At 27.9% G+C, this 9,261-nt stretch overlaps 1 long non-coding RNA gene across 2 annotated transcripts; it reads right to left on the reverse strand.

Annotated features, from left to right (window-relative positions):
* Positions 1-3,957: 3,957 nt before the first annotated feature.
* Positions 3,958-6,301, reverse strand: LOC131607925 (uncharacterized). 2 transcript variants are annotated; one of them, XR_009285445.1, is made up of 3 exons: positions 5,970-6,301; positions 5,778-5,855; positions 3,958-4,244 (listed from the first exon to the last, which is right to left on the reverse strand). It is a non-coding gene; the product is annotated as an uncharacterized LOC131607925 (long non-coding RNA). The 2 variants fall into 2 exon arrangements; XR_009285444.1 differs by having other exon boundaries at positions 5,753-5,855.
* Positions 6,302-9,261: the final 2,960 nt, after the last annotated feature.

Below are 9,261 nucleotides of genomic sequence, written 5' to 3' on the forward strand. Positions count from 1 at the left end.
GATGCAATTTGTCTTGTCAAATTAGTTTATAATGTGTTGGGTAGCTCTGAGTAAAAAAAGTTGGGTCATGAAAGACTTCATATTGACGAGGGGATGCAAAGGTGACCTCTAACGTCAAGCAATATTTTCGTAAGGTTGCAGATGGTCATTTCGCAGTAGATGTGAAAGTGTTGGCTTTAACGGGTGTAGCCCCTATAATGCATATACTACGAAGGATTTGGAGGCTAAACACTCATACAAACCACATGCCTCCATGTCGTCCACATTGTTCTCCGAAACTTGATACACTGATATTTGATGTCTTAGAATGATTTCAGTTGCAAATGCGGTTGATTCGGTAAAAATGGGATTGAAAGAATTTTGAGAGAGATAAATGTGTTTGTTTGTTTTTGAAACTGTTATAGGAATGAAAGAGACAGCGCGCCTTTTAGGTGTTCGATGAACCGAAAATATACTTGTGGTTCCACACAGTAGTTATATTTTCGGTTAGTTCCAACATTAATGACAATAACGGTGCACACTGGAAATATACTTTCGATTTTGAAATACATTTTTGAAATTTCACGTGATGTAGAATAAGAAATTTCCTAATTTTTTAAGCTCGATAGATTAGTCCATGTGAGTTTTTAAGAGCTCTCCTGAATACGATGATCCATTCACCATTCTAGTAGCCTAATATGCGATAGGCACGTTTCCACTTATTGTTAGATAAATTACAACACCTTTAAGCTACGAAGTACATACCGGCAAAACACCAATATTGTTTTTAGTTTATGATGACCAACTTTACCATCTCAATTGCATATCAATTACTGAATTCATATTTTATTCTATTAGAACGTGGCACAACTACTACTGATATAGATTGTAAATACCTAACTTTGTAGTCAAACAATTTAAATTTATGCCAAAGGTTTTAGATAGTTTTGTTTTGTTTTGTTCTTCAATTATTTTAGTTTTTTTTTTTCGATGGAGAAATTATTTTAGTTCTAAAACTTCATTGTATTTTAGTTGATAAAAATACTTATGCTCCCTTAAAAACAATCAGTAAAATACTAAAAATAAAATAAAATAAAACTTAAAATTAGAATTAGGAAATGCGACTTGTCTAACAATTAATAATTAAAAACAATTAAACGATCTTGCTTACAATTATTAACAATTAATGATATATTAATTTCGTCTAACTAACGTTAGTCAACTTGAAAACACGATGATATGTGAACTTTAACAAAATTAATAAGTAAATTACTTTTTGATAAATTTAAAAGAAAATTTTATTATAAAAGTTCTATTATTTTAAAGCTAAAAAAGTTGTTTTTTTTTTTAATTTTAAATTATATGTATTAAGTAAAAAAACTAAATTGACACTTAAAATATCTTTAATATATTCTTCAAACTAATTTAAGGATCATTGGTAATGTTTTTGTATTCATTATAAGGAGTTGGAGGAAAGATTGGGGGGAGGGGCTGCTCCATATGGTGGAATAATACGTGCAATTCAATCATTGGTGAAGGAAATCCTTTTGCCATTTATTCAGCCAAAGAGGTTTATAAGGAGCTTATTAGCAATATCCCAAGCTCTTTGCACCCAATATGGTTGAAAGCTTGGCATAAGGATGTTCTGTCTAAAATTTCTTGTTTGTTGAGGAAAGTGTTTCAAAATAGAATAGCAACTAAAGATAATTTAGCCAAGAGAGGAGGGTTGGGCTAAGGTTCTCTGTAGTGTGAGGGTGGGTATGAAAGTGAGGAATCGGTATCTCATATGTTCTTCGAGTGTCTAATTTTTACAAGTATATGTTGCTTAATTTGTCAGTAGATTGGAATCAAAACGACATTCCAACAAGAAAGCTTATTGCATTTGGAGCAGTTTGCTGGTTTATTAGATTATGTTAAGACAACTCCAAAGATAACTATCATATTCTGGTTTGCTTGTATTCGGAGTATTTGGAAGGCAATAAATAGTAAATTATTTCGGAATAAGGAAGTGTGCTTAGACAAGATAGTGGAAAATACAAAAATTACTTCATGGAATTGGAGAATTTAACTTGCTCCCCCCATTTTATACCTGTCACCCCCTTAAAATAGGACGTTTTTATCAAATTATCCCCGTAAAATACCGGATTTTTTGAAATTTTCGGTACCGTACCGAAAATTTCATATAAATACCGGAAATTTTGTTGATATTATCAATTTTACCGTGTCTGATGCTACATATCGGAAAATTAAAATTTTCGGTACCAGATTTTTCAAATTTACGATATATGTAGAAGTTAAAATTGATACTGGAAATTTGAAATTTTCGGTACATAAAAAATTAAAACCATCATGGGAATAGTGTATAAGAGTGCACATCACCACCACATGTATGCAAATTTCCGGTTGATGTATAAAATTTTCCGGTATAAGAGTGCACATCACCAATATTACCAGAAATTTAAAATTTCCGGTATATGAAAAATACCGGAAATTTGAAATTTCCAATAATATTGAGACTTAATTTTTTAAATTGCACCGGAAATTTTGAAAATTCCGATAAATGGATATTGGAATTTTGTAAAAAATAAAGAATTTCCGGTATCGACCAAAAAGATGTACCAGAAATTTGCTCTGCGGTACCAGAAATTTATTTTTTGATGATTTTGGCAACAGTAATTTTTTTCCAGAAAAAAGTAAATTTTTTGAATAAATAGTGTCAGTGACATTTTAAAAATAACGTAAAATGGGAATGACAAATATAAAAAAAAGGGGTGACAAATTAATTTCTCATGGAATTGGCTAAAAATAAGTTTAGCAACATCAAACTAAACTTAGGTATGTGGTGACAAAACCCAACAACAAGTTTAATCTCTCAAGGACCCTAGAGTTTTTCGTTGAAGAAGTTAGGTGCAAATTGGCCAATTCTTCATATGGTGTGTGGTATAGTCTAAGGAGTCCATAAAATGTTCTAAAGGTAGCTTTTGTTATGATATCTCATGGTTTGTTGTGTTTGTCAATTGCATAATGTTTTTTTGGAGCTTGGTGCAAGTAGTGGCAACTGATTTTAGGCTTGTTGCTGGTGTTTTTGCAGTAATTTGTGTGTGTTTTTTTAGGTTGAAGCTAGCCGTTTGACTTTGTGTTTGGCCTTTGTTTGTCTATCTTTACATTTTAGCACTTCTTGTGCTATTTTTTAATGCATTTTAGCTTTTTCAAAAACAAATTAATGAAAGTTTAAAAATAAATATCACATGCTAATTTTAAAAAGAATTAGTATATTATAGAAATTGAATACATGACATGTGATACTAGGGGTGGCAAAATGGATGGATTGGATGGATATGGATTGGATTGTTAATGGATGGATCACACCAATCCATTAATCCATTATGAATCCACTAAACTCTCTTAGTAAAAATCCAATTCAATCCATCCATTAAGAGATAAAATCCATCCGATCCATCCATTAACATATTTCTAATGGATGGATATCCATCCATCCAAAAAATTAATTTAAAAAATCTTAATTATATTTTTAAATTTCATTAAAGAATTCTTAATTATATTTTTAAATTTCACTAAAAAATTCTTAATTATATTTTTATATTTCATTAAAAAATAATTTAAATATTCTAAATTATATTTTAAATTTCATAAAAAAAAAATTTCACAATAAAAAAATTATATATTCTTAATTATTTTTTAAATTTCATAAAAAAAAATTAAATTTCACAAAAAAAAAAATATTCTTAATTATTTTTTATATTTCATAAAAAAATTAATATTTTTAATTTTATTTAAAAATTTTAAATTTCACAAGAAAATAATTTAAATATTCTTAATTGTAAAAATTTCTCTCTCTCTATATATATATATATTTATATATATATATATATATATATATATATATATATATATATATATATATATAAACAAATAAATTAATCTTTTAAGTAAATGGAAAAATGCATTGTTCTAAGAAGTAAATTGTACATACATTAGTATGAAATGACACAATTATTGTGTTACACAAATTTAATAGTCTTAATAAATTAATCTTAATGTTAATCTTAATGAAGTCTAGAAAAAGTGAAATTAAATTCAACAATTTTGTCTTCAAGCTTTTCAGTAGCAGAATTGTTGTCTCCTTCAAAGAGAAGAACCTTGAGTCCCTTTGAAAAATCTTTCCTCCCTTGTAAATCATTGGCAGTGCAAACCATAGCTGGTTTAACATCCCTCCTCTGAAGTAGTAGCATATCAACACCCACCTGCAAGATCGATTATGAGATCACAAATTACAAACTTAATTAAATAAAGTATTAACTTTAATGTAACACAGAAAGAGATAACTATTCTAAAAATACTATGCACCTCTACCTTAACTGTTCTAAAAATATTAGGCACTAACAAGCTTTTAAATCAACATAGAACTAGCACAGACTAACTGTATAGTACTTTAGCTTAAAAAAACAATTTGAGACTAACTGTCTCATAAATTGGTAGTAAGATGTTAAAACAAACAATGCGTTTATTCAATGGTACGAAAATGACTAGAAGTAGGACTTTTCACAATCTTGCCTATGTGGGACTTTTCAATAAGAGACTCCACCATTCATTTAAGTTGTATAGTCATCAAAATCAGAATTTTCGGTGCAAATTAACTAACTACTTGACTTTATGACAATTTTCTTCAGCTAATTGCTTGGTCGAATGAAAATGAGAAAAATTGATTTTATTTGTTGTACAAGTGAGAACATATGGTGCTACATATCATTAAAAGCAAATTGATTTATGACATTAGTATATGGATGGATGTTGAAATAGAAGAGCTTTGAACATTCATTTAAATTGCAACTTTAAGCATCTCTAAGTTTATAAATAAGTGCAATCAAGGAGACTTCCCTGCTCTGTGACACCAAAAGCTGAAACAGATAAGAGAGTGAAAGATATGCAGAGAATGAAAAAAATGGTTGAACTGTTTTTACTGATGTCATTGGATAATGACACTTGAATTTTTCTAATGAGCTCTAAAAGATTGTTGAGTCATTTTTGTAATGTGTTGATAAAACTAAGGTTTTTTTCCAACCAACATAGCTATTGACTAGACAACTAACAAAGTAAGAAAATTCATCCATCCATCTTAGATCATGAAGCTAAGATAACAAATACATGTTCATCCATCCATCTTAGATCCACAAAAACATTACATGAACTTATTGCAAAGTACAAAATTATTTCATCATAGGTAATAGAAACCATATAGCCTAACAAAATAACTATTCTAACAGCTCACAAGGTATGCCTCTCAACTAACAAGGTCTGACTAATTGGTTAAATGCTAAATAACTTCTATAAATTTTATTCATGCAAGTCAGCATTCAGTGCAAAGCAACAATAACAGTCAGATGTGGCAACTGGTTTATTTTGTACAATGTTGAACTACCATTAAAGACAGAATTGTTTGAGAAGACAAAAGACACCTATCTCAAGTTTAACATAGTTTGAATTTGTTTTTCGGCCCAATCATTTCAGATTCAAGGACAATAACAAATAGTCAAGAATATGTGTGTGACTAAATTAATTTCATTGGATCTATTTCCGAATCCAAAACAATGAGAGCAGAAACTCATCTGAATAAAGTTTGACTATAAGCTCACCATATCAACAACTCTTGAGCCCAACCTAATTAACAATTATCTAACACAATACAAGGCAGATAAAGTGATATAATCTAAAACAATTTAGTTGTGAACACAATATATAACGCGGGAAATACCAATGATCTCGAGTAAGAAGCCTACTAATGGTGTATGTTAAAGCTCTCTTGATGAAACTTGATGATTTACACCTGAAGCCACAACCGAAAACCTTGATTCCACCTGAGCAAAACAGCCACAAGAACAACATTGAAATACGAGTAACTATCAGATATTTTATAGTTGATTGCGTACCTACTCATTCATGGATTTTTCCAGAAAATACTATATGTTTACCTTTGAAGTAGAAAACGCGAAAAATAGATCGACAGTCGCCGAAGAGAAATCTTGAAAAGCTAAAGAGAGAATATCCAGCAGAAGAGACAACGATTATGAGAATACGAAACGTTGAGTTGTGATGCTGATTTGAATTCGCGATGCTGAGATGAATTGAGATTGTAGCAGCGAAACGTTGAGTTGAATTGCGATTGTAGCACCAAAATGTTGAGTTGAATTGCTAGCTAAATGGTTTCATCAAGAAATTGGGGAAGATGAAATTGGGGGAATACGAAATTAGGGTTCTTCGTTTGGAGAGCGTGGTGATTCGTGAAGTTTGGGGGAAAAAGAAATTTGAAAACAAGAAATTGAATCTGAAATGTTTTTCTAATTTTCAAATATATTTTATTTTCTTTTTGTGTTTTAACAAAAAAGTTATATGTTTAATATATTTTTTTATTAAAAAGTTTTATTTAATAAATGATAAAATAATATCCAATGGATTTATAAAATAAGATGGATGGATTGAATCCATCCATATGATTTGATGGATGGATTGGATAAATCCATTAAATCATTCCCCTATGTGATACTATGAGATGAGAATAAAAAGGATAAATATTATTTAATTATTTAAATAAATATTTTTTAATATAAATAATCTATAATATAAGAAAATTAATGGTTGTGGAAAAGTCCAAAATACCCTTATTTGATTTTTTGACACCACATTAAAATTGTGGTTTTTTGGTCTTTGTACCATAAAGTTCTTAATTTTATTATTAAAATAATACAACTCTTATATTTTATCAAACTTATCAAATCTCTCTCTATTATCTATTTTTTTCTCTTTAATCACTTTTTCACTTCTTTCTTCCAAAAAAATCAATCTATCTATCTATAATATAAGAAAATTAATGGTTGTGGAAAAGTCCAAAATACCCTTACTTGATTTTTTGCCACCACATTTAAATTGGGTTTTTTTGTCTTTGTAGCATAAAGTTCTTAATTTTATTATTAAAATAATACAGCTCTTATATTTTATCAAACTTATCAAATCTCTCTTTATTTTCTATTTTTTTTCTCTTTCATCACTTTCTCACTTCTTTCTTCCAAAAAAAATCTATCGATCTATAATATAAGAAAATTAATGGTTGTGGAAAAATTCAAAATACAATTATTTGATTTTTTGCCACCACATTAAAATTGTGGTTTTTTTGTCTTTGTACCATAGAGTTCTTAATTTTATTATTAAAATAATACAACTCTTATATTTTATCAAACTTATCAAATCTCTCTCTATTCTCTATTTTTTTTTTCTTTCATCACTTTCTCAATTCTTACTTCCAAAAAAAATCTATCCATCTATAATATAAGCAATTTAATGGTTGTGGAAAAGTCCAAAATACCTTTATTTTATTTTTTGCCACCACATTAAAATTGTGGTTTTTTGGTCTTTGTACCATAAAGTTCTTAATTTTATTATTAAAATAATACAACTTTTATATTTTATCAAACTTATCACATCTCTTTTTATTCTCTATTTTTTTTCTCTTTCATCACTTTCCCACTTCTTTCTTCCAAAAAAAATCTATCAATCTATCTATAATATAAGAAAATTAATGGTTGTGGAAAAGTCCAAAATACCCTTATTTGATTTTTTGCCACCACATTAAAATTATGGTTTTTTGGTCTTTGTACAATAAAGTTCAAAATACTCTTATTTGGTCTTTCACACTCCGTGTGTATATATATATATATATATATATATATATAGGGGACGACTCAAGTGAGAACACTTGGTTATTATGAGAAATGAGAACAATGAATCACGACCATTAAATTTGATTTTAATGGACTGGATTGGTTTCTCTTTCTAAGATCCAGTCCATTAACTATTAAGGATCTTAGAAAGAGAAACCAATCCAGTCCATTAAAATCAAATTTAATGGTCGTGATTCATTGTTCTCATTTCTCATAATAACCAAGTGTTCTCACTTGAGTCGTCCCCATATATATATATATATATATATATATATATATATATATATATATATATATATAGTGTACTACTTATTCAATTGTAACATACTACTATTATTTATAGTCAAATTCTATTAGTATCAAATCCTATTGAATGCAATCATTTTGTTAATAATTTTATTGATGATAATTATTATTTGGCAAAGGAAAAATAAATGCAATATAATTTTAAAAAACTCATTTTCTTCTAATATGAAAATTATATAAAATAGAACAATGAAACTATTAATTCAATTATTTAAATATGAAAATTAATCAACTATTAAAATATTGAATATTAACAGTAACATGAAATTACTCATCAAAATATTGAATATTAACGGGAACACGAAGTTATTGATCACAATATTGAATATTAACGGGAACATAAAGTTACTATTTAAAATAGTGAATATTAACGGGAATATAAAGTTACTGATCACAATTTTGAATATTATGAGAACATGAAGTTACTGATCACAATATTGAAAATTAACGGGAACCTAAAGTTAGTGATTAAAATAGTAAATATTAAAGGGAACGTGAAGTTACTGATTACAATATTGAATATTAACGGGAACTTGAAGTTACTGATTAATTAAAATATTGAATATTAATGTGAACATGAAGTTACCGATCAAAATAGTGAATATTAACGGGAACATAAAGTTACTGATCACAATATTGAATATTAACGGGAATCTGAAGTTACTGATTAAAATATTGAATATTAACGGGAACTTAAAATTAGTGATCAAAATATTGAATATTAACGGGAACATGAAGTTACTGATCACAATATTGAATATTTACGGGAACATGAAGTTACTGATTAAAATATTGAATATTAACGGGAACATGAAGTTATTGACTAAAATATTTAATATTAACATGAACATGTAGTTATTGATCAAAATATTGAATATTAACGGGAACACGAAGTTACTGATCTAAATATTTTAAAATTAACGACGGGAACATGAAATTACTGATCAAAATATTGATTATTAACGGGAACATGAAGTTACTAATCAAAATATTGATTATTAACGGGAACATGAAGTTATAAAAGATTGTTTAGACACAATTTAATTTTGGTGCTTTCAATTTTCTTCCTGAATTTTTTTATACACAATTTAATTTAATTATTCTTATTTTTTTCCACAAAATATTAATTACTTTTAATATATATATATATATATATATATATATATATATATATATATTTTCTATTAAAAATATACATCTGAAATAAATGCGCGTCTCATACCAGAACCCGTGCGAACGCACG

Source organism: Vicia villosa, linkage group LG5 (assembly GCF_029867415.1).
Source record: "Vicia villosa cultivar HV-30 ecotype Madison, WI linkage group LG5, Vvil1.0, whole genome shotgun sequence".
Lineage (NCBI taxonomy): Eukaryota > Viridiplantae > Streptophyta > Magnoliopsida > Fabales > Fabaceae > Vicia > Vicia villosa.